Below are 27,505 nucleotides of genomic sequence, written 5' to 3' on the forward strand. Positions count from 1 at the left end.
TTAAAAATTCCCTGACATTTCCCCGTTTTCCCGGTATTCTCTGACTGTGGCAACCCTGTTTTGAGGGTCTAAAAGTAGTTTCGTTGGTTTCCTCGTAAATTTTCTACTTAAAGCACTCCTTAAAATTTAAAATGTGACAAAATAACCATCAAAATTTGCAATTTTAGTCAAACATTTTATGACAGACCACTCTAATAGACTCGATACACTGTGCGCCGCTCGTTAAAAATTCTCGGCGTCGCGCGCGCGTGTCCGTCGAAATCCTTCCGCTTTCCCACGCTTTCCACGACCGGAGACGAAAATTCCCCCCGTGAAAAATTTCTCGATTTTCAACTTATCAATCAACTGCTTCCGCACAGGATTTGACATAATTTCAGACCTTATATTACCTACCATATCTACTGCGTTAATCTCAGGACTCGAATGCTGTGATCAGACTACGTATGAATAGGAAGAATATGAAGATGTCGGTAATTATGGAGCTCTTGGGGCCAAAAAAGAAGCCAGCCTATGAACTTTAATTGTCCAGAATGATTTATCATCACAATTTATTGATACGACTTGTTGTTTGTAAAGCACGGATATTTCAAAGCTTTTGCATATACTAACTGATTCTTGCGAAAAGCCGCCCAGTACAGGATTGCCACAGAATTTGGCAGATGAAATTCCCTGACAATTTAAGATATTCCAGATGGTTGAAAAGACATGATTTGAAATATTTTTCAAGCAAAATTTGTTGTTCAAAACGTCAAATCCATTCTAAAGAGCAAATAAAGGAGAATTATCAATTTTTCCCTGACATTTTCATCATTTTCCCTGACTTTTAAAAATTCTCTGACATTTCCCGGTATTTTCTGACTGTGACAACCCTGCCAGTAGTTAAAATTCTTGGCAATTTCATAGGCGAATCTAGACACTTTGAACGGGGGGGGGGGAGGGGGTGCCAGAAAATTTTCAAACTTTCACAGCATCCAATACGCAGTCCAAGACAGTTAGTAATGAGTGATTACCGAATAACTAAACGTCCTTCCTTCTTCCGTTTTCCATCCCTTCCTTCTTTCTTTCTTTCATCCCTTTTCTTCCTCCTTATTTTTGGGCTAACATGGGGGGGGGGGGGTTACGCTCCTTGCGTCCCCTCTTAAATCCGCCTATGAGCCATTTTGCTTAAATACTGTAATCTGAAGATTGACAGCGGGATTTCTTTATGACGTTTTTCGTATTTGAGGGTTGACTGCCCCATATTTTGCCATGTCTGTACCCTCCCCATATAGATACCCCAGTCTCAATGTCTCATCCTGGATGTCGATTGAAAGTGCGAAGCTCAAGAGTGGAGTGCCGAAGGAGGGGGGGGGGGGGGCACGGATTAAGCAAGCTCGAGTCGGGGGCACGCGGCCGGGGCAGCAGGGGGCATTGCTCCCCGCACCCTCCAAGTCAATCGCTGAGTGAAAGTGATCCTGGCGGCCGATCTGGTCCAGGCCGCCGGCGCGGCGCAACCGGTTGCTTCCCGCCAATCGCCAACGTGAGCGATCCTCTCAACTTTTGCCGCTCGCTCCCGCCAATATTTGGCGCCATCATTCCAAGCCTGGGGATTTCTCCCCAAATCTAGGAGGTTTTCACCATTTCCACGGATCTAGGGATTTTTTTAGAAAATCTAGGGCTTTAGTCTTTTAAAAGGTCAAAGTGAGTAGAAAACGGCTCTTCTCACCTCTATTTCAGCTTGGACTCGACCGAGAGCGTGAATGATCGATTTCGATATTTTCTCATTTGAGGCTGTGCTAAAGAATCGATTATTAAGGTGTTCGTTTCGAACACCCTCTCCATCGAGCCTTTTCCATAGGTTCATGACAGATCGATCGATACATCGCTAAGCACGCCACGCCACAGCTTGATGAAACGATGTACATGAAACATATTTGTACATGAAACAATTTTCGGGACAATTATTTCGGCCACCTTGGGTCAAATAATTGGAAAGTAAGTTTTCTGCTGAGGGGAAACTTCTGTAGAATTTCAAAGAAACACACGGCGACAAATATCCATGGATTTTAAAATCACCCGACGCGACGTTGCAAGTTTTCAGAAAAATGATTCGGCCACATATTGCAATTTAGAACTTAAATTTCTGGCTCAGTTTGGAGACAAAATATGCATCATTAGTTGCCCTATGCACAAAGATGTGTTTTTACGGATGAGCCAGGCATTGCAGTTCCTAATGATCGCAAAATGCAGTCATATTGTTTCTTTACTTGAAAAAAAGAGGGCATAGAAATACTACAAATCCAAAAGTTTTTGACGGATCAAACCAATGACGATATAAGACTAGAAATTGATGGAAAAGAGGACGATTTCGCAGCATCCTGCGGCATGGCATTTCGCCACGCTCCTCTGGTAGGACGCGATCAGCGATCGCTGAGTCTTTCGCAACTCGGACGCACCCAATGGCACACGCACCTCTTCCGGTAGATAACCTCTCGCCTCTCGGCCACCTTTCACGTTATCTCCGCGCCGCCGCCATTTCAAGTAATTCCGAGCAGACCTCTTTACCGAAGGCTAAATTTTTGCACGCCAAAGCTGGATGCGGCACTGTGGGAAGTTCCCAGAATCTAGTAAAATGTGTGGTTGACTGGAGACCATTGGATCGAGAGCAAGCCTCTTAATTTCAGCGGACTTCCTTTTGATTCAAACAAAAATGAAGGGCTGAGTGCAAATAGGACATTTCTTGGTTGCAGTGTTTCAAACTTTTAACTAACGTTTCACCCACTATAATTGAAGCAAATGTATGTAATTTGCTGTAACTTTTACAGAATATTGTTCACGATTTCACAGTGCTAAAAATATAAAATTTCAGAAAATTGACCAAATGGTTTCGCTCTTCAAAATAAAAATTAGCACTGGGGATTCTGAAACACCGCGACCAAGAAATGCCCTTTTTGCACCCAACGCCTCAAATCCGATTGAATCAAGAGTATTTTTTCTTGTCGACTTTTTTAAGAGAGTGTAGAAAGTATTCGGCCACAAAAACTAAAATTTAAATTTTTTGACTTGAATTGACCGAAAACACCCTGGTGCACTACTATCCTTCTCCATGTGTATGTTCATCAATTAATATATGTGCAGAGGAATGAGAGAGACGGAGGGAAGAACAAATCAGTGGCAAAAACTAGAGATGAATGCGAGGGACAAAGATTTTACTGCGCAGTTGGAGTAGGCGGATGATGGAGGACGATCTAGATACGACTGATCACTGAGCCTCAGTGAGTGGCGCATTTACAAATCGTAGTTGGCCAATTTCGCAAGAAGCCCAGGTGTTTCCGCCGAATCAAGGACCTCGCACAAATATCTTCACGACATGCGTTCCACCATAGAAAGCTACCCAACTTTTACGACTCGAATTTCGCGTTGCCTGGAAAAAGGACTGGAAGTTGGTACATCAAATACCAGGGCAAATTTTGGCAAATCTACTATATACTGCCGTGCTAAGGAAAAACGCCGCACGAGCCTCCAGGCGTTGCCATATTTCCTTCAATGAGAAACGAATTTGCCGGGAAAATTCTGAATGTCTGTCCTCCAATTGTCAGGCAATTTTGTTCACAATTTAATCAAAAACATCTGAAAATTTCAAGAAAATATGTCTATAACTTTCCTCAAAAATGTATGTTTTATCGAAGGAAATTGGCGACAGCAGGATGCTCATACGCCGTTCTTCCTTAGCACCAGTGACGAGGCGTCAATGATCGATTATCGATATCTTCCCATCTCAAGCAATGGTCAAGAATCGATTACTAAGATACGACGGCCTTTAGAAACCCTGTTTTCGGTCGAAATTTTGAACAACTTCCTTAAAAATTAGGTAGTGCGAAGAATTTCAATCGAGATTGCCCAAATACAAGGACGGGCCGTGATGTAGCCTTGTGAACTGTTCAACACGGCGACAGCGCCCTGCTCTCGTCATAAACCCAATATGACGTCACCACGGCAACGACCCACTGAGCAGACCGTGAAATGCACCTGGTGCGCCATCGCCAAATTGAAAGGAAAAATCGGCACTTAACGCACGGAAATTCGAAAAATCGATCGACGTTTTGCGATTTGACAATTGGTTCGTGGTGCTATAGCTGTAAAAAAGAGTGGAATTGCCGTTCTCACGCGGATCGACGTATTTTACATTGTGTACGGGGAAGGATTGAGAGAATTTAGGCAACAGTGACTCGAGATTTTTAGAATAACGGACTCGGTACACAAAAAGATTGAATGATTATGACCTCGATTCCCGAAAATAGTTTAACCGCTAGAGGCTATATTTATCTCAATATTTTTAAGACTGTTTTGCGGTGGGTAAGTTAAAATCAGATCAAATGCCTTCACAATCTTTTGCTCTTCATCTTCAATGCGTCATTTTATCGCTGGGAAAACAGGAGAAATAAATACGAAATAGAACAAATAAAATGAATTCAATACAATTGAAGGGAAAATTTTGGAACATTATAATGGAGAAATTAGTCTGATATCGCCACTGATTTTGTGCTGGAACGCAAGGAGGAAAATCAAACGTGTTTTCGGTATTTTTCTCACGTTATTAAAAATTTATACTTCATTTCCTCGATTTCTGTCTTTCCGCTTCAACAATTAATTTGCATCGTTTTCTTCCGCATCTTTATCAATTCTGCTCTGTACCGAAGTATGTGATCAAAGAAAAATAAGCAAATTCTATACAAACTTCTGCTTTTGGCGATAAATTATGAAATTTCCTTGCAATTTTCAACACTGGAAAAAAAAGATGAGATTCAGACTCTTAATAAAATTGACAAGAAAAAATACTTCAACCGGATTTTGCCTTGAATCGAATAGCCAAGCCTCTTGATTTAAGCGGATTTCCTTTTGATTCCAGCAAAACTCCGATTGAATCAATAGTTTTGTTCTTGTCAATGTTATTAAGAGTCTGAACTCTAGATCCAAGCGACTTTTTTTCCAGAGAATCTACAAAAGCCAAAACGTTTGACGCTGCTGCGTTTTCAATTCTAAGGAACCTAGAATGCGTGAAAATGAGAGTAAAATACTTCGTGTCCGCGCACTGTGGATGTTAATTTTCTCGAGTCAGTGAAAGCACTGGAAGCATCCTTGACGCCGAGACGAGCGACCCGACGCCGAGGAAAAACGGAGCTGCAAAAAAATTATCTTCGCCGATTTGACTGGGAAAAATCCACGCTCATCACTCGGTTTTTTCCACTGAATTTCCATTAACTTGGACCTGGCCAGGAGAAAAAAAAACATATGATGAACACCGGCCCTCCGTGAGCTATATTTATAGCTGACCCTTAATCACATCTTATTTCGAGAGGGTTATAAATATGGTTTAGATTGGAATACATTTTGCAATTAGCGAAACTACAATTTCTGGCTCAGTTTAGAAAAAATACGTTTGTGCCATTAGTGTCCTTAAACTGAAAAAATTTAATGCACTCACGTTTCATAAAGTATGGGTAGAAGCCACATACAGACTGGAAAAAATTTGATGCCGACCTAGAGGTAGAGTCTGTCTTGGTATGTACAAACATTACATACGAAGAGTATGGACTTAGAATCCATACCGTATGAAAAGTAAGTATGCTTTCCCATACAAAACATGTTTTCGGCACATCTCTGCCCTAGTCGTGAAAGCCGAACCGTGTGTGCAAGTAGTTCATACCTCAGATTTTCCGAGCAGTATGGACTCTCACCACATAACCATTTTTTTTCAGTGTACCTTTTACACAGCAGGGGAGCTTTAGTTCTGTAAAATACATATATTGCTTGTTAAGAGGACTTTATTATAGTCCTTCCATGAACGGAAGTGAGAACTTTTCGCGGGAGGGGGGCAGAAAGGGCACCTCAACAAAGATGGTCTACTGGACTCTCCTAACTGCCGAGGAGGGTTCGGGTTCATTATAAAGCATCAGTCGTTTCAGGATCAATTGGACTAAATTTTGCAATTTGGAACTATAAATTCTAGCCTGGTTTAAAAACAACGTATGCCATTAGTTTCCCTATGCACATAAGTGTTTTTCCAGAGGAGCCAGAATTTATAGTTCCAAATTGCAAAATGCAGTCCAATTTGCGTTGTTCTCGCGGAACCACGTACGATTTCTAGGATGAAACATACGCCACGCACTTATTTAGCAGAGTCCCTCATATTTCTTACACTGGGAAAAAACAAAACAAATTGGATCTAGAGTCCAGACTCTTGAAAACATTGACGAGAAAAAATACTCTCGATTCAATCAGATTTAAGCTTAAATCTTGACCCAAGCCTCTTAATTTGAGCGGATTTCCTTTTGATTTAAGCTTAAATTTGATTGAATCTAGAGTCCTTTTTCTTGTCAATGTTTTCAAGAGTCTGGACTCTAGATCCAATGTGTGGTTTTTTTTTTTTTTTCCAGTGTAGGAGAGACCAAGTAGATTTCTAAGGGGAACATCCCCCAGCCCCTCCCCATGATTCAAACCAAGAGCTTCATTATGAAAGTATACTACACGAGGGCCTACTTTTTTTTAGAAAAAACTCATGGACTCGCGACTCCGAAACGCGGTGCTGGCTACCAGAATCCGCGATGGCGAAAGTCGGCGAATCCGCTTCATCTCGCCGCTCCTCCGACGTAAGAGCGTATCTCGATTCCGACATGAGCCCCGGTCTCCGTATAACTCAGTGCTTTCCTGGGCTCATACGAAGATACGGATACGTCCTTACGTCAAAGGAGCGTCGATCTCGGACGAGTGTCTACGTGACCCGCGCGGCGTGCGACCTGGCATCGGAGGGGTGGGCGGTGGGCCGTAGCCACGTTGCCGGGTGGGCGGGCATCCCCCGGGGGAGGGGGACGGGGGTTCCCGGAGGGCCTCAACTAGAGTCCCTTTATACTGAGAGTCAAGACAATTTGAATCCATTTCTGATTGGTTCCCGTATTTTAGGCCTCCACAGTGTCACAAACGGGAATAAAGATTACACTTTCACCAATTGCAAAGATTATAATCTGGAATGGACCAGGGAATGACGGGTTCGGCAAGGAACAAACGGAATGAGAGGAGGAACGGAGAAAGGCATTTGAGAATGGGCCGATCAAAGATTACGAAAAACGTTCAATTTCGGTAATCTTTATTCCCGTATGTGACATCCATGAGCCGAATTGTCTTGACTCTCAGTATAAAGCGACTCTAGCCTCAACGTAATAATAAAGCGGGCGAGTTTTTTCCGCTCGACGGTGCAACGATGTCGGTGTCGGTGGTCGGTGCGGCAAACGACGACATCCGACGGATCGCGCCATCCAGATCCGCGAAGCAGCCAATCACCGCGCTCCCCGCGCGCCGCGAGTCGAGGAGTCGTTGACTGCTAATCCCTCATGCCCCGCCAATCAAGGTTGCCGCTTCTTCATTCCTCCAGCGCAATAGCAGGGTGTCTAGTATTTTTTTAATTTTGAAAAATCCTGATATTTTCCTGATTTTTCCTGATATTTTATAAAAAATTCCTGATTTTTTCACTTTGAAAATTCCTGATATTTTCCTGATTTTTCTCGACTCCTGGCACGGTAGGCAAATAGCAGTAAGACTTTCTCCGCTGAGATTTGCGTGAGAAAAATTCCTGATAAAACATCCGATTCTCCGATTTTCCTGATCGGCCAAAATTCCTGTTATTTTCCGGTTTTTCCTGATGCTAGACACCCTGAATAGATCGTATTCGATACATCAAATAGGGGAGATTGTATCGATACCGATTGGTTCGACACGTGAACATAGCCTCAAAAGTCAATTTAGAAATCTGAGGGAATGGGTCTTTTAAGATAGATTTTGTATTTTTTTGAGTACCAAAATGGCAATGAAAAGTGAAATTGTTGGGGATTTTCTCATCCTTATATAGCTTTTCCAACGTTAGTTCAAATATTCCTGTATGAGGTTATAATCTCTACGTTAAGCTCGTGTCTATAGATGGCTGTAGATTCCTAAACTGGAATAGAAGCCGAATAAACTGCAAAAATAATTGTTTGAGGTTATTTTTTATTGTTTTGGAATGAGCTTCCGCAAAGACTAATTGCAAATTTGGCAGTTACGCATTTTTGCTCAACCCTAACTGGAGCGATGCTAACCTGAGCAAAGTTTATACTTTCGTTTAAATTGAACGCGATATTTCGGTGGACCCGTCATAATAACAGGTTCACAGAATGTTACATTTTAGAGTATAAATGAAATTCAGAGCAGAGAAAGATTAGATTAGTTCAAATGACTTAAATCCGGAGTCACTTCAGTCAGCTTCCATCCATAAAATTCAGCAGTGTCCGCGGTGAGAGCTAAAAACCTTCGACGTCTGACAGTAGCGAGGGGTGAATGCTCGATTATCGGCAGTTCCCTATTTGAAGCTATGATAAAAGATCGATTATTAAGAAGTTCGTTGCGTTTGCCCTGTTTATCGATCATTTTCCATAGGTTTAAATGGCAGATCAATCGACATATCGCAAAGCACGCAACGCCACTATCTCGCCGTCACCGTTTTTGTTAAATACTATTAGAGCGCTTTTTCCTCATTACGGACTCTTTTATCGATGAACTTTTATCTGCAGGCAAGGCCTCCATGTCGATTCTGAATTACGCAATAATTACAAGTCGAATCTTGCGCGCAAAAAAAAAAAAAAAAAAAAAAAAAATTCATGCGCGAAAAAACAAGAGCGCAGAAATAACAATCTGAGCACTGAGACACAACAAACGGTATTTTGTTTGACTTTTTTCGCTAACCAACGGAATACAGTCAACAACAGTACAACCACCTTCTCACAGTCCGTCTACGATCGAGTAACTAATGCGAAAAGTTTGGGAGCCACTCGTGCGACAGTTAGAATGGCATTGAAGAAACCATGTTGTCTAATTATTGATATTGATAGACGAAGAAGACGAAAGGCAAATGGAGCGCGGTCTTATTGGTGGAAGCGATTGGTTGCAATGAAAACGAGTGGACTAAGTGAGGGATCTCTTATGAGTTACCGTTACCCATTCTATTACTTACATCCTTCGTCTACTGCAACCACTTGATTCCATCAATAGGATTGCTCCATTTTCTTTTTCTAATTTTTGTCTATTACTTTGTCGATTAATTTCAATAATCATCCCGAAGATCAGGTTTAAGGAGAGGCAGGAGGAGGAAAGAAGGTAAGGAAAAAGAGGAAACACAAGCAATAACCTGATTTTGGATCCTCTCAACGCAAGGCAAGGGTGTCTCTAAAACTGACTGACAAAAAAAAAGTACTTTTCCAGTACTTTTTCAGTGCCTTTCCGAAAAATTCAGTAAGACATAAGCAGAAAAAAATCAGTACTCTTTCTGTACCTTTAAGTTGATTGTTCATTAGAGATCGTTTTATTTCGCTATATTCCTTGTTGCTTGATTATTTTTAATTTTTCTATTAGAATTATCCATTCGCTAAATGCAATCCTAACTTGGGCACACTTAAACTATGCGGTCAAAACTGCAATAGCGGCGAAGAAAAACCGACAAGGCCAGCGTAAAGGCTACTTCGATAATAATCTTCCATCGCAATGCTAAGGCGCAATGATACAACTATACGTACTCTCCGGAATGCGTGAGGTATCACGCCACAATTGAAGGCGTTTTCGAAACGCCAACTTTTCATGTCGGGATCCTCGTCTCGCATAAATAGGATGTCAATTAAAACTGGCTGGCAAATATTAAGTATTTTTCAGTAGGTTTTCAGTACATTTCTAATACATTCAGTAACTCATATCTCAGCGGAAAAATTAGTACCTTTTGGTACGGGCAGCGTAAAGGCTACTTCGATAATAATCTTCCATCGCAATGCTAAGGCGCAATGATACAACTATACGTACTCTCCGGAACGCGTGAGGTATCACGCAACAATTGAAGGCGTTTTCGAAACGCCAACTTTCCATGTCGGGTTCCTCGTGTCGCATAAATAGGGTGTCAATATAAACTGGCTGACAAATATTAAGAATTTTTCAGTAGTTAATTAGGTATTCAGTACCTTCCAACCTCATACCTCAGCAGAAAAATTCAGTGCCTTTTTGGTACGGCCAGCGTAAAGGCTACTTCAATAATTATCTTCCATCGCGATGCTAAGGCGCAATGATACAACTATTCGCACTCTTTGGAATGAGTGAGGTATCACGCCACAATTGAAGGCGTTTTCAGATTCGGATTCAACAACCCAAAAAACATAAAGTAAGAAAGCAAAACAGCTGTGTACCCGAAATTCCAGGTAGCCTCTTTTTTAGCTACCAGTCGCCTGGACTAAACATTTCACGGTTGAAAAAAATATCTTAGCTCTTCCAAGCCATCCCGACTTTTCATACTGAAAGTTCCCACAAGGAATATGACTATGGCTCTCATAGCTTCATTCCTGTCGCGGGGGAAAAAATCACGCAATTCACATCGTCGTCCGGATCTTACAAAAAATAACTTTTACTTCACAGACGTCACGTCAAAGTGTGACCTTGTAGCTTAATTTCATGGGGGTGGGTTCTCCGGAACCACGGAAGAGGGCGCGCATGACGCATGACGTCACGTCACGGGGCGGAGGGGGTGACGTACGCGGTAGGTCACGGGCTGGCGGAGCGGGAAAGGGGAAGGGGGGGGTGATATTTCGTCATCGAGTGCTGTGGGCCCGGAGTGGTCGGTCTTCTGCGTCGAACTTTGAATTCCTGCGCCGTTTTCGGCTGCTTTTCGCGCTCCGCTGCGCCATGAACTCGGCGCGTAAACACGTACCCACCCATAAAAACAGCTGATTTATCTACGTTGCGGTGAGATTTTACTACGACGTCCCGCACACTCTGAAATTCGGATGTCGTGAGAACACGGACTCGATGTTTTCATGAAAAGCGTTGACATTGACAGACACACCGTGCTTCAGGCGATAGCTCATTATTTTCCGGACGAAAGGACATAACTTCATCGTTGTCATCGTTAACTTTCATCATAGGCAAACGTAAAGACGTTTCTACTCGCTGCTTACGTATTTTTCCGGAGCCCTATCAGCCATTTTTAACTGAAGATTTTACTAATTATTCTTTAATTACTAATTGCTGAAACTAACGAAATTATTGACAGGAACTACACAGTCGTACATGTGTAAAAAATTGAGTTATTTAATTTAGGTCAGTTTTGCGACTGTGAAATGGACGATTTCTGCCAAACGGAACTATAAGCATTATGAAAAGCAATTAATTACTGAAAAATATACTCACAAACGAAGTTTGACTGAGAAAACTAAGAGGGTTGTGAGCTCACCTGAAACAGAGAAATTAACAAATTAAATTATTAACGGGGTTGATTGACGTGACAACGATTTACAGCTTGAAAATATATAAACAAATGAAATAAATTATAACACAAAATACTGCATTCTCTGAATCATTGGAATTTCCAAAATTTTTCCGACGTTTACGCGTCTCCCGCGGATCTCTCGCAACTTCAAAAGGATATAGTTTGGATTACATTTTGTAATTAGGAATTACATACAATTCCTGGCCCAGTTTAGACACAACGTAACGAACCATTGGTTCCCTATGCACACAAGTGATTTTACGGATGATCAGGATATTGCAGTTCCTAATTGCATGGTAGTTGATATGTTCCCAGTGTACCCATATGTATTCTTCCAGCATAGAAAATTGGAGGGAAGAGGGAGGAAGTTATGACGTAGCTGCCGGCGGGGCGGATCCTTACAAAATTCAAAAATGTTCCCGGATTTTGACACCCCCCCCCCCCCCCAAGTTGAAAGAAATCAAATTATGGGAATAAAGCTAGGTTCCAATTTGAGCAATTGATTTGCCGCTTATCCGGTGCCCGACCGGTTTCATCACTCATTTCAATACATCCGCTTGAATTTTACATTCGCCCATCAGCATCATTCGCCTGTCAAAAAACTCGAGGGTTTGCTGCCCGTAAAAACAAAATCAGCGCACATAAATACACTATTTCGTAACATCTTGATAACCTTCACGGATGATTTTCTCCGATTCATCAATCTAGACGGATTATCTACCGAAAAAATTATCGTTCAAGAAAAAATTTCACGAATATAACATTTAGGAAGTGATGATAGATGAGAGACAATTCTCCCCGGTTTATAAAACATTGATTTTCTCATTTTTTCCGAACGTTTCCGCTGATAAAGGTTACACTAAAAAGCGGCTTTGGAAAAAAAAAGACTTCCGATCCTGATAACGTGTTGCAAGCTTGGTATCTGCCCGACAGGAATCGCGCAAATATTAATGAGTGCATCGAACTGAGAGAAACATTTTCTTCTTGAATTTGAAAATGTCCATGCTTTCCAAGGGTGTTGGGCGTATAAGCATTCTTCCTCTTCGATTCGCAGGGTTTGACGTTCACGAATGGAAAAATAGGAAAATAAAGAAATAAAAGAATACTGATAAAGAGTTAATAATGTTTTCCGATATTAACCAGAAAGGCAACAGGACGCGGCGTATTAAAGCTGCGTTTGGCGGTAAGAATTGACTTCTTCCTCGATTAACGAGTTATGGGAATCGAGAAAGATGTAAATAATGCAAGACACCCATGGGAGTCTGAACTGCACGTAAACAAGCTGTCGACGACTTGTCTAACGAGTGACTTTTTTAAATTTTGTTTGACTGTTTGTGTCACCTTCAATTTAACGGCAAATATCAGAGATTGAATAATCGGATATTTTTCCGATCACGCAATGACGCTAGTGAAGGCGCAACAGGAGGTATGATTCTACGTGCCGAATATTGCAAAGGAACTAAAACGTCGACTAACAAGATTCATGGAAGTAATCAAGGACTTTTAGAGGAAGTGCAATTGGTAAAATCAGGAACTTTCAAAGGTATATCAAAACTTCAAAGGTAGGGCGAAAAATCTTGGAGGGTATCAGGGAATGCCAAAAAACTGGATGTTGCCTCTTCTTCCGCAAATAGGTGTTCAGTGCTTCTTTGCATATGCCCCCAAATACGTAAAGATACAAGGACGACGTTATTTTGGACATTTAAAAGTCTATATCAGGGGGAGGGGGGGGGGGGGCTTTCAAGCGGCCGAGAACGAAATAACCACATTTTTTAAAATTCTAGGAATTTCAGGGAACCTAGCAACGGAAATCTAAACCTATCAAAACTCCTTGACTTTTCTAACGCACTTTCCTCGCGATCACCTTTTTTATCGATCCTTTTTTACAACTTTAACAAAGCAGCGGGACGATTATTGAAACTGATCGACAAAGTAATAGACAAAGAAGACATAGGGAGTATGGAGCGATCTTATTGGTTGACGAGGTTGGTTCTCATAGACTGAGGGAGAAAATGATGGACTAACTGTCGGGTCTTTAATGGGTTGCCGTTAGTTAGTCCATTACCTACCTTCTATGTCCATTGCCACCACCTGCTTCCACCAGTAGGTTCCCTCCAAATCCCTTTTGTCGTCTTTGTCTATTAGTTTCAATAATCGGCCCGCAGATCAATCGATATATCGCAAAGCACGCCACGCCGCTGCTCAAAATCCCTAAAAAATGGGGGGCACGAACGACCTACTACCACGGGACGCTGGCCGGGCACTCGTCACCGCTGAGACTGTCGGTGGGGGGAGGACGAGGGGGGGGGGGGGGGGGCGTTGGAACAGGTTACTTTCATCCACCCAGTTGGAGCGAGTCCAGTTCAAAATCGGGTTGACATTGACCTCTCTCGGAGGAAATTTCAATTAAGCGATCGCCCAGATGTGCGCCTTCGAATATCTCGCTCACCTCCTCAGCCGGCGGCGTGGCACGCTTTGCGATATATCGATTGATCTCCCGTTTAAAACGTATGGAGAAGGATCGACATACAGGGTGTTCGCAACGAACACCTCAATAATCGATTCTTCACCATAGCTTCAAATGGGGAAATATCGATAATCGATTATTCACGCGGCCACGCCTTGCCACTGATGTGCACCTACACTACAACCCTCATTCTCAAAAGATCATCGAATAAATATATAGGATGTGTGTCGAATTTCGGAAATGGACCTTTTTCTGAACTTTCGTTCTAACCAGCGAGCTTTCGGCAAGGTAGTCGAAACAAAGAAGAAACTTTACGAAGGGACAACGGAAAACATCGGATTTTTTAGTAATGGGTATTGAACGATCATTAACAGGGTGACATGTTTCTTTAAATCCCCGTATTTTCTGACCTCTTAAAGTTTTTGTGGAACTGATGTGTGCAGCTGATTCTCTTTCAGACTGGTGAAATCAATGTTGAAAAAGAACCCAACTGTAATAGATGAATGTTCATTCGGTTTTCCTGAGCTACTGACGCGACATCTCACCTCAAGTTTTCGGCCATTCTTTCATATTTTTTCCATCATAAGGGCCTAGAAACATCTTAATTTGATCATACAATTAATCCGACCATTTGAAAATAATCCGGGTAAGCTCATAATAATTAGTCCTGCTCAAAACACGAAACTTTTTACCCCAGATTCACTTGAAGGAAGGACTATGGATATTGTCCGAAGGAACAGCTTTTATCTCTCGAATTGGAGGTATTTACGCTAAAAGGAACTATGTACAAATGAATAAAATCAAAAGGAACTATGCAGCGCGCGAACCCAATCCTCGTAGTTCCTCCGATTTTGGGTGGAACTTCAGCTTTTGCGCGATACATTCTGGGTTCGATCGATGAATTTCATATGTTAACGATTTGGTGGATTAAAATGGGAAAATCAAAATTCAAGTCCGTAGATTATACTCACTAAGGGATGTTCGTACCGAAAATCATCCTCCTAAATCTTAAAATAAAGAAAAAAGTACTATTTTTTTTTCAATTTTGCAACCGATTTCAATGCACCGATATCGATGGTTAATTGGAAACAGTTCTTTACACTTCGGTTAAAGTCTTTGGAAGATGATTTTCGGGACGAAAATTCTTCGATATCATCAACGGACTGAAAATTCGATTTCCCAAAATAATTCACCTTAAGGTTAAAATTTGAAATACACCGATCGCACCTAGAATGCATTACCCAAAAACTGAGAATCCACCTTAATTGGAGTTAATTTTGCAATTCGGAACTACAATTTTTGGCTCAGTATAGAAACAACGTATGAGCCATCAGTTTGCCTCGAGACACAAGTGGATCGCGTTAAGCAGAAAGGAACCAAGCCACATCAGCTTCTGCCTAATTAATTGGGCAACTTAATTTTTTACATGAAAACGGTTTTGCGAACTTTTGCGCAAATTTCACAGTGAATTTCTGCATCGTAAGAAGCAAATTCATTAAAATTTTCAAAGGAATCCGCACAAACGTTCTCTTGTACAAAAATGAAATTAATCAGTTAAACTCGGTAATAGCTGATGTGGCTTGGTTCCTCTCTCCTAGACGCGGCCCGAGTGTTTTTACGGATGAGCTAGAAATTGTACACTGAAAAAAAAGATTGGTAGAATTAACCATTACTTCACGCTGTATTTCACACAGCGTTAAACCAGAGTCAATTCTGCCAGAAAAAAAGGTTAACGGTACTATATACTGGTACAGGTAACCATTCCTCTGGCAGATTCAACTTCGAATTCACGCTGTGTAAAGTACAGCGTGAGGAATGGTATATTCTACCTATCTTTTTTTTCAGTGTAGTTACCCAATTTAAAAATGAAGTCCGATTCGTTTAAACCAAGTTCCTTTGGGCATAAATGCGTTCGATAAAGGTTCTGATTCGTTGGCGGCGAGAAAAGGTCGAGACTTACTTGTGAATATCGGTTATCCGTTCGGGTCCTTTACTCCGCGTCCACTTCTCCGGCGAAAGCACTAGGCGGCACCTCCCTGGAACGCGCCCGGTCGACAAGTGGCGATCCGAATCCGGCGACCTTCACCGACAAAATTCGCACGAAAACGAGCAAAGGCTCGGCGGAAAATTTGCGCCGACTGCGCAATAAACCCACCCGACGAGCGTCTTCAATCAGCAGCGCTAGCGCCAAATCGCCCCTCTAAACGCGCTTAACACACCGGAAAAATACTATAATCCCGCCAAATCTGACAGGCACGCCAAACGCTATCGCCAAATCGTGCAGCTAAACGTGTTTTACGAAGGGGAAAAAAGTTATTTTTCGGAGGATTCGGCAACTGTGATCAGCGGCGATAGGACGTTCCCGCTTGCGTCGTCGGGACCGATCTTCGCTCGCAAAGGTCACGGGAGGCGGTGATCAAACTCGCGCAAATGCCAGCCAAGCACGGAACGGAAACCGCGTAATCCGCGGCGGGACCTAACGGGAGGTGCGCGGTTTTGGAAAGAAAGGCTCTTGTCTATCCGCCTTTTGTGGTGGGCCGCGGATGAGGTGGGATCTCGTGCTATCGGGGGACCGTTCGTCGATGCGGATAGAGCTTTTCTGCTTCGGTCTGGATAATTAGTCGCTGCGACCTCTCGCCCTTAAAATACGCGAGGTATAGAGACGGACTCCACACACAGCAACAAAAACTGCCGTACTTGCGTCAAGAAGTCTCTGACGGGGGCTGATTATCTCAATGTATAGACAAAGCGGTAGACAAAGAGGATGAAGGGAAAATGGAGGTCGATACTATCGGTGAAAGCGGATGGGTGCAATGGACTAAAGAGGTAAGTAATAGACAAAAACGATGACATTCACCGTTCAAGATGAGAGATGAAAAAGAGGCGAGGGAGACAGGAAAGAAATGGAGGGGGAACGAGTAGGAAAATCAGAACAGGAAAAGGTAAAAAATGAATTGTATCGAGTTGAAGGCGAACTATATTTTTTCCTCCCGCTTTTCAATTATTTAGAAATGATCGCAAGCGCTCCATCTTTTGCAAGTTATCTCAATGTCAATATCAATATTTTTTTGCGGGGAGAATCGAGTAAAAATTGCTGGGCATTTCGCTGCGATGGTCATTAAACACGCAAAGATTACAACGTAAATCATACGTCCTTGGGATATCAAGCTAAACTAAAATGCACGATACAACTATTTGTACTCCTGAGCCGATCAAATTGCATTTATCGAATTGAAGGCGAACCTGATCTCTCTCTACAACGTTTTCTCAAAAAAGTATCACCTACAGATTTACAGCCAAAATATTTCAAATTATCAGTTGCAAAAAACCGAAAAACCCAAAAAAGCCCCAAAGAGCCATTTAAAACCGTTGTTTACGACTGTAACGACCGTGAAATTTTCTCCGTGGGAAAGGAGTTCACACAAAGCTGCAAAAAGATTAAATTTCACTCCGCACTCGTACTCCTCATAATTTTAAACACAGCCGTGTTTCCGTCCTTTACGATCGCTTCACTCCGATAATCCATAATTTGAAGAGATTATCAACACTGGGAGGTGACAAAAAATTAATAGCGGGCCATAACGGAGCGCCACCGCAGCGGGCAGTAAGAGCCGGTGGGAGGAGGGGGAGGGGGGGCAACCGGAAACGACCCGGGGGAAATAACCGGAAATCGAATTCCGCGCTGCATGGAGCGACCTACCTGCAAAACCGCCGCGCCGGCCACCATGTTATGCCCACGACGCAAGCACGCAACACGGCCGTGTCCAATGCCAAATTCCGCAAAAAAATTGCACATATTTGTTCTAGGAAAAAACTTAATGAAATTGCGGCCATCAAAACCTCCTGAGAAAGAATAGACTGAGTAATATTTTTGATAATTGAATCGGTCAGTTACAAAAAATCTCGAGCGCCAGATATAAAAATACGAAAAAAACAGTAGAAACATATGAACCAACACGTTTTAGATTGCTGGTTAAGTAAAAATTTGATTAATTAATTAATCGCTTAAATATTTTAAAGCACTAGCATTTCTAAGGAGTCAATTAAAACGGTTGTTACAATTTTTCTCAAAAGTTCATTTTTGGCGCTTGAGCCCTTTTGCAACTGACCGATTCAATTTCGAGAGAAACGGGTCTCGATTCGAAGAATTACATCTCACCTCATGGCTAGAGAAAAATTCACACTGACGTTGCGGCGTTAAAAGTTAAGTTTTTCGAATTACTATTTCTGCTCAGGTTACTTAGGAGCGAAGTTTGTTTGGAACCACCAAATCAGGGCTCAAAATAGGCTTGACAAAATCAAAATCAAAGACTCGTGAGAAATTTTTGAAAAGTTGTAGTCCAACTAACAAAATCGAGAACACTTGGGTTCTATTCGAGTGACTCGAAAGATATTGGCACACTAAATTATTATCATAAAAAATGTTTAAAGGCACGCAGAAACGACTTAAAAATCATGACTCATGCCTCCTATGGACATAAAATGGAAAATTTCTGATGTGCAAACGACACAATTTGGGAGTTTCCGCATCCAAAAGAAAATAAGAATGATTCTCCGGACTCGAAGAAAAAAAATAACTACTGAACTATGTGAAGTTCAAGGACGTATTGAGTACATTCCGAAATATTTAAAAATTCAACAATGCGAAAATTCGAAAAAAAAAAAAATACTGAGGGAGGACTTCCAAGACCTGGCGAACCTTGAATCATCCACTCGAACGATACCACTATTTGAACTCCCGAGTAGCCCGAATTGCATAGCTTGTTAAGTGAAGGCGAGATATGTCGGGAGACTACGACAGCACTGCTCACAACGGCGCTGCCAGGGAGAAAAATTGAATGGAAATTGAAGCGGCAACAATGAGAAGCCGTTATGCAACATCGCAAACCAGCCTCGTGCGATCATGAGGTTGTTATAGGAAGCTACGTTCTTGCTCATTGATAGAAAAAAAGAAGAAGAAAAAAGTCGTCACTTTCACTGTCTTGCTTGCGGAGGATACACCACTTTTGCACTTGGTGTGAGGGAGGCACAGCACAATACTGTCGAGCTAAGAAAGAACGCCGTAAGAGCCTTCATCCGTTGCCATATTTCCTTCAAGAAAGACCGAATTTGCTGAGAAAATTTTGAATATTTTTCCTCAAATTTTTTAATCAATTTTGTTCCCGATTTAATTTAAAATATCTGAAAATTTCAAGGGATAATATGCATAACTTACCTCAAAAATACATGTTTTATTCGGAGAAATTTGGCAACTCTCGAATGTTCATACGGCGTTTTTCCTCAGCACGGCAGAATAACACGCCGGAAGTTCATTCAGTTCGTCCGAACAATTAAAGGAATTATTATAAAGGTGCTCAGACTCAATTCGTGTTGTAAATTCCTAATCGTAGAGTCATGATCCGTGCAGGAATCAATAACAAAAAATTAAGAGTTTTCACTTAAAAAATCCATTCCTGTAAAGTAAATGGGTCTATAAACACTGTAAACACAGAATGAGTCCACACTATTTTACGGGGAAAACAAGGCCAAAAAATTTAAAAATTCCCATTGGATTCAAAAATTTGAACTCTATAATGAGTATCAGCGAGTGACTAAGGGAAGAGAGAGTTCAGCTCAGGCAGTTCCAGCCGCATATACATATATTATTTTTCCTCGCTTGTACCTACAGTGAACTGAGTCGCTTTTAAAATATATAATCGAGCGAACTTCCGTAAAAAAAAAAAAAAAAAAAAAAAAAAAAAAAAAAAAAAAAAAAAAAACAACCTAGGTCATGAATAAATACGAAGGGGACAGGAGAATATTATCTTGAGATGATTGCATGTCGATAGCCGAACAAATAATCGGAATCGTTCCGATCAATCTCTACGAATATAACTATACCAAAAAATGAACATTAGTAGAGCCAGAAAGCTCACAGTAAGTATTGATTTTCCACGCGAATCGGAGTCAGTAAGATAAAATTGCAGTGAGTCCAACATTCTCGATCGAGCCTCAGAATTTACGACTCGTAAAGCCGTTACGAGACCGAAATAGACGCGAACATGAATTTACAATATTTTTACTCCTCTAACTATCCGTTCTGTGATGTTCTTCTCTTCGGAAAACCGTAAGAACCGACGCGGGTACTAGTGATTTCTTGCGGTAGCTTTTGAAAGCCCCACCCCCCCTCTTCCGTGGGCACCCTTCCGGGCTGGCTCAATTAGTTTGCCCTCGATATCCAATCGATATCCGATGAACTTACGAGGCTTTTAAGGGAGACATTTACGCTTCCATTCCGCCCGACCTACCGCGCCACCGCGCGCCTTTTTACGTTCCCACCCTGTCTGACACAAATCGCCGTTTCCCGGACGAGGGAACGTAACCTGCCTATTGCTTGTAACGTTCAATGTTGCCAAATTATTCTCGCAAGCTGCACATTCACCGGGAGGAATTTGGATATTTTAAACTAAGAACTGCAATGGGTCAGTTGCGCTGGTCACAGAATCGTGTTTTGATGCTTCATTCTTTCAGATCAACTAAAAATGATAAGATATGTCCAAACAGCAACTTCCTACTTTCAATATTAACTGAGAAATCGCGCCTTGAAAAACTCGATTTATGACGTCATCCGCATGACCGCGGGAGTGCATAACATAGTATGTACTACCGCGGTGGATGACGTCAAAAACCCGACTTTTCAAAGGGCGATATCTCGGTTAATTTTGAACGTAGAAAGTTGCTGTTTGGACAGATCTTATTTTTAGCTGATCAACAAGAATCAAGCATCAAAACACGGTTCTGTTACCAGCGCAACTGACCAATTGGATTGGAACGGAGCAATCAGTGAAAATTTCATTGATTTTTCTTCTAGTCTCATGCAAAATTGGAAAATGATCAATAGGACACATTCTTGAATTGTTCGAGTCAACGTCGCAACCTTGGAATAAAATTAATTTTTATTCGTCTGGGAAACGACGGAATGGTCACGTTAAGTACTCAGGAAAAACGCCACCGCTTGCGCATTCAAATATTTTCAAATTTCGCCCAAATAATTGAGTCATTTTCGAAAAAAAAAAATATGAATTTTTCATCTTACAATTTTTGCTGTCCCCTGAGGACTGATAGTTGAAATGGATGGACAAACCAAGGAAAATGGCTAAGGCTAAGGCAAAGGGAAAATTAAGTGATCCTACTGGTGAAAGCGAGTGGTAACGACGGACGAAGGAGGTAATGAATTGAGTAACTAACGGCAACCCACGAGATAACCTATTCCGAGCCCATATTTTTCCGCCTCAAGTCTTCAAAAACAACCCATTTCGATCGAAAAGATTACTCCATCTCCTCTACGCCTTCTTTGTCTGTATATTCGTCTCTCAATTTCAATGATCAGCCCACAGACCCAATATGAAAGGCCTTCTGGAGCCTTCTGCTACGTCCCCAGAAGCACAATCGCCTTAGGTCATACGACAGGAACAAAAAAAGAAACACTCCTGCAAAAGAAATCTATCTACGTGCCATTTCCCAATGGACGTTGGCTTCTTTTGTAGAAACGCATGAAGGTAGCAAAAACGCACGTGTTATTACGATGGCGATCAGTCGTGGCGGCGCCTACAGCACCGGCACCGCGACGCGACGCGACGCGTGGTGCAGTTGCATTGGCAAGATTCCCGCTTAAGCTAATTGTAAGTGGGGCGCGCTGCCATATCTACGTTTCCCCCGCTGCACAGTGGATCGAGTCTACGGGAGAGGTCGGACAAAATTTGGAAACTTTAAAAGCTTATAACTCCGTTTAAACAAAACTTTGACGTTTTGAAAGTGGCTCCATTGATTTCCCTGCACACTTTCCTTCTAGAACCACCCCTTAAAATTTAAAGTGTGACAAAATAAGCATCAAAATTTGCGGTTTTAGTCAATAATTTCATGTCCGACCTCTCTAATTGACTCGATCCACTGTGCGCTGCCTCGAATGCGTCGCGACACTGCCGGCTACGGAAAAAAGCCGTATCAACATTCGAGCGTTGCCAAATTTATCTGCATAAAACATGTATTTTGGAGCAAAGTGATGCATATTTTTCCTAGAAATTTTCATACATTCAGCATTTGATTGCGAAGTAAATCGTCTGAAAAATTTGAAGAGAAACATAATCAATTTTTCCAGTATTCCCGTTTTTTGGAGACGAAAATATGGCAACGTCTGAAGGCTCATATGACGTTCTTCCTTAGCGCGGCAGTGCAGTCCGGACCCTCGAATATTTTTTGCTGGCCCAAGGTTCGCGTCGGCGTCCGCGTCCAGGCATTTCGTTTTCACCGCTGGCATGGCGCGGTTTGCGATGTATCGATTGATCATACCTACAGGATGAGCCTGAAATGTTCGTTCCTGATTGCAAAGCGTAGTTCAATCGGTTTGCAGGCTTGAGAACTATTCTCAATGCGAAGAGGGATTTTTTTCCTCTGTTACTTTGGCTAGCGGCCTAAAATAGACGACTGCAAGCGCTGCTGCACAGCGAGGTAAAAAGAGACAAAATTGACGCCGACACTTGAACGACTCATTCGAAAAAAGACGTAAGTATGCGAGGGATGCTCATGAGGTTTACGCTCTACTTCAAGAACCTATACACCGTCATCTGGCACTGCACTCGATGATCGACGCTTATGGACGACTTTTCCGACGCCGCAATTGGACCTGAAAAGCTGGCCAAAACTATTTATCACCAGATATCGCCGAGTTTTAAAAATATTTTACAATCAGTACTTCTTCTTAAGTGATAATATGCACAATTTAACCACTTAAGACATCATACGACAATTTGCGGAGAGTTTAAAGAGGGTGCAAGAAGCCCTCCAAAAAGCCTTTAAAAGGACGCAAAGTATCTAACTAAAGCGGTGCATTTAGACGAGTTTCTCCTTCACCTATGGTCTACTTTTTGAAATAAGGACTTTCTATTACCTCATTAATGGTTTTTTTTAAAAACAGCGTAAGTCACTTCAAAATTTTTGACCAAACAGCCGATCTCTCACATTGAGGAGTAATTGTACATTTCTCAAAACAATTAATATGAATCATTCTAGATATTAGATTTTTGACAGTTTTGAATCAAAATTAGTCCTAATATGAAAGTGCCGGGACCTCCATATGATGATTTGAGGATAAATTATAAGATGAAAATGAGTTTTATCATAATAAGAACCATTGTAAGGACAGAAAGCACCTGTGAAAAAGATTCATTTTGATGGGTTCCTTCCTAACCCATGGTCCCACATCTCAAAGTGAGGCACTTCACTAAGAAATTTGTAAGAAAACCACATATCTCACTTTTACGAGGCTTCAAGTGTGCCTCACAGCGTAATTTTATGGTGCCAGAGGGCCACTTTTAAGGCCCCATCCCCGGGGCCGCATGGACTCAAATTTGTCTGTCAAAGTAAATCATGGCATAAATATGTCTATACTCAAGGATAATGCACGAAGATATTGTTAGATAACGGATTAAGCACATTTGCAAGACTTTAAAGTGACCCTCCCATCCGCTTTCAAATTATTTTTTTTAATCCCTCTTTCGAGGGCGTAGGGGCCAAAAAAACAGGTTGGGTGACCAAATATCACCCAATTGGTACTAAATGGGTCAGAGCTGTTGGAAAAATACAATTTCAGTCGTCATATCGACATAATTTTTCCCGTTCATTTTTGTGAAAATCGCTCAAAAGTCCATGTTTGAAGTCAAAAATTTCAATTTCCTCAGTTTTCCTCAGTCTGTCGACCCTGAATCCTGAAAATACCCACTTCGGACTATAACATTCCGCCTGAAACCGCTTGAGAGTAGTTGAGAGAAATTTTTAATCGGACTGTGAAATTCGAAAAAAACGTTTACTTTTACATCACTTTTCAACCTCCTGTGAAAATCACTAAAAAAGGAAATTTCGAAAATACTGTGGTTAGTTGTGTAGAATATACCCTTAAGAATGTGTTGCATATCGCCGAACTTCCCTCCCATGGTCGCACAGTTGAAGTAAACTGATCGACGAGTAGCGCGTCGAAACATATAAAAAAAATCGCTGAGAAATAGGTAACTTCGTGGTCTCTTCGCGGGAAATTGAGCCACTCGAAAAATGGCACATACATGGCTACTGGGGTAAAAAACGGTGTAGATTTCGAATATCACATTGGTTTTCCAAAAAAAAAAAATTTAAAATTGAGGTTTTGGCCAGGTTTTTCGGTCAAATGGTTCGTCACCTGCAGACACATGGCGCGGCGCGACGCTCTTAAAGACTGCGATTTATGCGTGGGGTCTAGGCTTGGACACTTAGACAGCCGTGTGTTAGAATAATGCAAATTCCTCACCTGGCACCTGCTTCAACGCCAGGTGAACTTGGAAAAGTTTTCACGTTGAAGCTCATCATATTTTTCTTCTTTTCCAAACTTAGACCTCTTCTTGCGGGTTTACCTTCTGATGAATAAAATTTGACATGCACTCTGAGTGCTTGTTCAATTTTTCACCTGCAGTTTAAGATTGAAAAAATAATTGTTCAGCGCTTCAATACGCATTTTTTGGTAGCAATGAGTACAATCAACACGGAGAAAAAAACTTCGTGCATGGGACCCGAAGTTGAGGTCATATGGATCTCTGAAGTTTTCTGATCACGCATCCGAAAACTTGAGGTCCAGCTGCCGAAGTTCGGGTCAGACATCGAGGCACTTCGGTAAGTACCGGACCGGAGTACTTCAGATGTGTGACCCGAACCACTCGGTATATATCAAAGTACTTCAGATGTTTGATCCGAACTTCGGCAGCTGGACCTCAAGTTTTTAGATACGTGATCCAAAAACTTCAGAGATCCATATGACCTCAACTTCGAGTCCCACGCATGAAGTTTTTTTCTCCGTGCAGTTTAAGATTGAGAACAGAATTTTTCAGCGCTTCAATACGCATTATTTGGTAGCAATGACAATCGAGGAGTCCCCTTTCCCAAGATAATTGCCGCTAAACCACGTGTTAACATGCTTTGGAGCAAAAGGCTTTACAGCGGCAGTATACTAGAGTTCCCGTGAGAAAGCACGAGTAGAATTAAAAAAAATCACCTTTCAGCCACTCTTCTGTGGAAAGTTCAATCAAAAGTTCAAAATTTTCTTCGAAGGGAAATTTCAATCAAAAGCTCATGTTGATCATGAGATCGCAGAGGACATTAAATCAAATTGTAACAAAAAGCCTGGATCGAATTCCTGGGTTTTCCGTATAACGAGCTGATTATTGAGATTGATAGACAAAGCTATAGACAAAGAGAAAATTGAGCGATCTTTCTGGTGGAACCAGAAAAGTGCAATGGACTGTGGAGGCAAGTAATCGACTAACCAACAGCATGCGGCAACCCACAAGAGACCCTATTGTTAGTCCATCATTTTCCCCCTTATGGTAACAACCACCCGTTTCAACCAACCCGATCGCTCCATTTTCCCGTCGTCTTCTCGGTCTATCGCTTTATCTATCAATTTTCGATAATCAGCCCGCGGAATCTTATTTTACACAAATTTTGAAGTTAGGAGCGAACCTAATACAAAACATTCGTCGTGATGTTAGAGCCATTTTATACACGGAAGAATTATCCTTTCCGCGCAGGTAGGAGTTTGCGATAAAGCCGCACTGCGTTCTCCCATCTGCCTTGACGTTGGAAAAATGCTCCAAGTTAACTAACAACTGCATGACAAGCGCCCCGAAGAATGAATTGGAGAGGAGAAACACGGACAAGACAGGAAAACTTCCTACTTACAAGTAAAGTAATGAGACAAGAGCCCGCATTAGGATCGATCAACTGCAGCGTTTGAACGGGAGGAGGGGTTGAAAAATTCGCTGAAGACTCCAGTCCATCCATCCTGGCCTCTCAGGGTTGCCAAACTAGTTGTTGAAATTGTTGCAAGACTAAGATTCTTTTCCCAAATGAGGAGCGAAAATCCTCTTTCACATCTTCCGGCTAGTTCTCCACACCAAAGTCAACGCGAGCCATTGAATTCGAGCATTGGCGGATCCAGCAAATTAGCAACATTGCCTTCTCTCCCTTTAAACCTATGGACATAGATCGATTCTTTGACTTGAGGGGCCAGGTGCTCTGGCAAGAATCGATCATTTAGCATAGGTTTAAATGGAGGAAATCCAAGGAATGCCAAATTGCTGGATCCGCCTCTGAATTCGAGAATAATTTGATTTCGGGGCGGGGCGATCTGACCAAAGACTCCCAGTTTACAGCACCAATTATTACCTATACCTGACAAATTCCTGTGTGCCTACTGGTACATCATCATCTAATATCCACTCTCTTTCATTGCCTTCCTTTTACATTTTCCATACTTAAAAATTTCCTCTTGTCAGCGGGTTTCTGAAGGCCTGGCTTTTTCATTGCAATATTTACGTTTTATTTTTCCTCAGGTGACACACATTTTCAGCTCTGACGGGGCGGATTTTCGCGAATGATAAAGAAATTCGGATTTGGAAAGTAGAGAGTGGGAATTCTGTACATGTTTTCTGACAATTTTTCCCTTGACATTGTCGTCATTTTCCCAGACAATTCCAGGTTTTACTTAACTTTATGAAACTCCGACATTTCCCGTTTTTCCATGACTATTGCAGCCCTGACTATCAGGTCTTCTCAAGTCTTAGGCACCATGAGGTAAAACGCACCTATCTGTCCGTGTAAATGAATGAGAGATAGGTGGTTTCTGAAAAAGTCAACTGCTTTCTGTTGTGCTGAATTCAGTTCCGCAACGCTGGTATCAAGTGGGACGGTCCGACTGGTCAAGTGAATCCACGGAGATCTCGTTTCCGCGGACGGGTCGCAGTGGCGAGGCGTGAGTGATCGATTATCGATATTTCCCCATTTAAAGCTATGGTAAAGAATCGATTATTAGGGTGTTGGTTGCGAACACCCTGTTTATCGATCCTTTCCCATAGCTTCAAATAGGGAAATATCGAAAAAAAGACCGGTGAGAGATAAACGAAACTAACTGAGGCTGGGCATCGAGATGTCTCCATTCTTCCATCCGAGGCGAGTCTTACATACCTACTTGTCTAGGAACGTGCCGAGCTAAACGCTTTGTTGCAAAATCGCTTGGAAATCGGGACTGTCACCCGCAAACTGACGCTGATGGGTAAAAGGAGGGTTGTGAGAGGGACTAGTCGCCAGCTCGATGCTCGGTTGGTGTAAAGAGTTTCAAAACGCGCAAAATCAGAAAATTTCAAAATTTAAAACCTTGAACGTTTGTGTGACCGTTCTGAGGGGAGGATTAAGATCTAAAAAAAAATGGTTTGAATGTTTTCATTTTATTTTTGGTTCTATTATTTTTAAAAAATATTGGTCTTAAACAGGTTTTTTGGGCTCCAATAATTTTTCGGAAGTCAAGGACATTTTTTTTTTAAATTTCAGAAACATTTTTTGGCGAGATGGGATTTTTTTTGGATTGAAAGAATTTAAATTCAATCGATGACGAAGTTGGATTTCTCTCGATTGAATACTTTAGCTCCATTTGAATTAAAAAAGAGAAACAAATATTTCACACTTGGAAAAAACTTCTTCCGGTGACAGACATTTTTTTTTTTTAACCTCCGCATTAAAAAAATTGGGCCAAAAATTGTCTATGTTTTAGAGACAATTTTTTTTTTAAATTTACAAAAAAAAATACATAATAATAATGAACCTTCCCCTACATTTTCTGTAGAGTAGTCCTCGCAAGTATGGAAGGCAGATAGCATTTGTTGAGTGACAGCCAG

At 41.7% G+C, this 27,505-nt stretch overlaps 1 protein-coding gene across 3 annotated transcripts in view; it reads right to left on the bottom strand.

The window, feature by feature from the left end:
- Positions 1-27,505, bottom strand: part of LOC109039849 (acyl-CoA Delta-9 desaturase) — a 72,675-nt gene that overhangs the window by 17,330 nt on the left and 27,840 nt on the right. Inside the window, exons 1-2 of one of the 3 annotated variants that reach the window (XM_072300945.1) lie at positions 15,736-15,875; positions 11,230-11,272 (exon numbers count right to left, since the gene is read on the bottom strand). The exons of 1 other annotated variant lie outside the window; for it this stretch is intronic. The gene's annotated coding sequence lies outside the window, so the exon portion shown is untranslated. Of the gene's footprint in view, positions 1-11,229; positions 11,273-15,735; positions 15,893-27,505 lie in introns of those variants that run through there. One more of the 3 variants, XM_019055528.2, reaches the window with a different exon arrangement.

The sequence above is a fragment of the Bemisia tabaci genome, chromosome 5, assembly GCF_918797505.1.
Source record: "Bemisia tabaci chromosome 5, PGI_BMITA_v3".
NCBI classification, from domain to species: Eukaryota; Metazoa; Arthropoda; class Insecta; order Hemiptera; family Aleyrodidae; genus Bemisia; species Bemisia tabaci.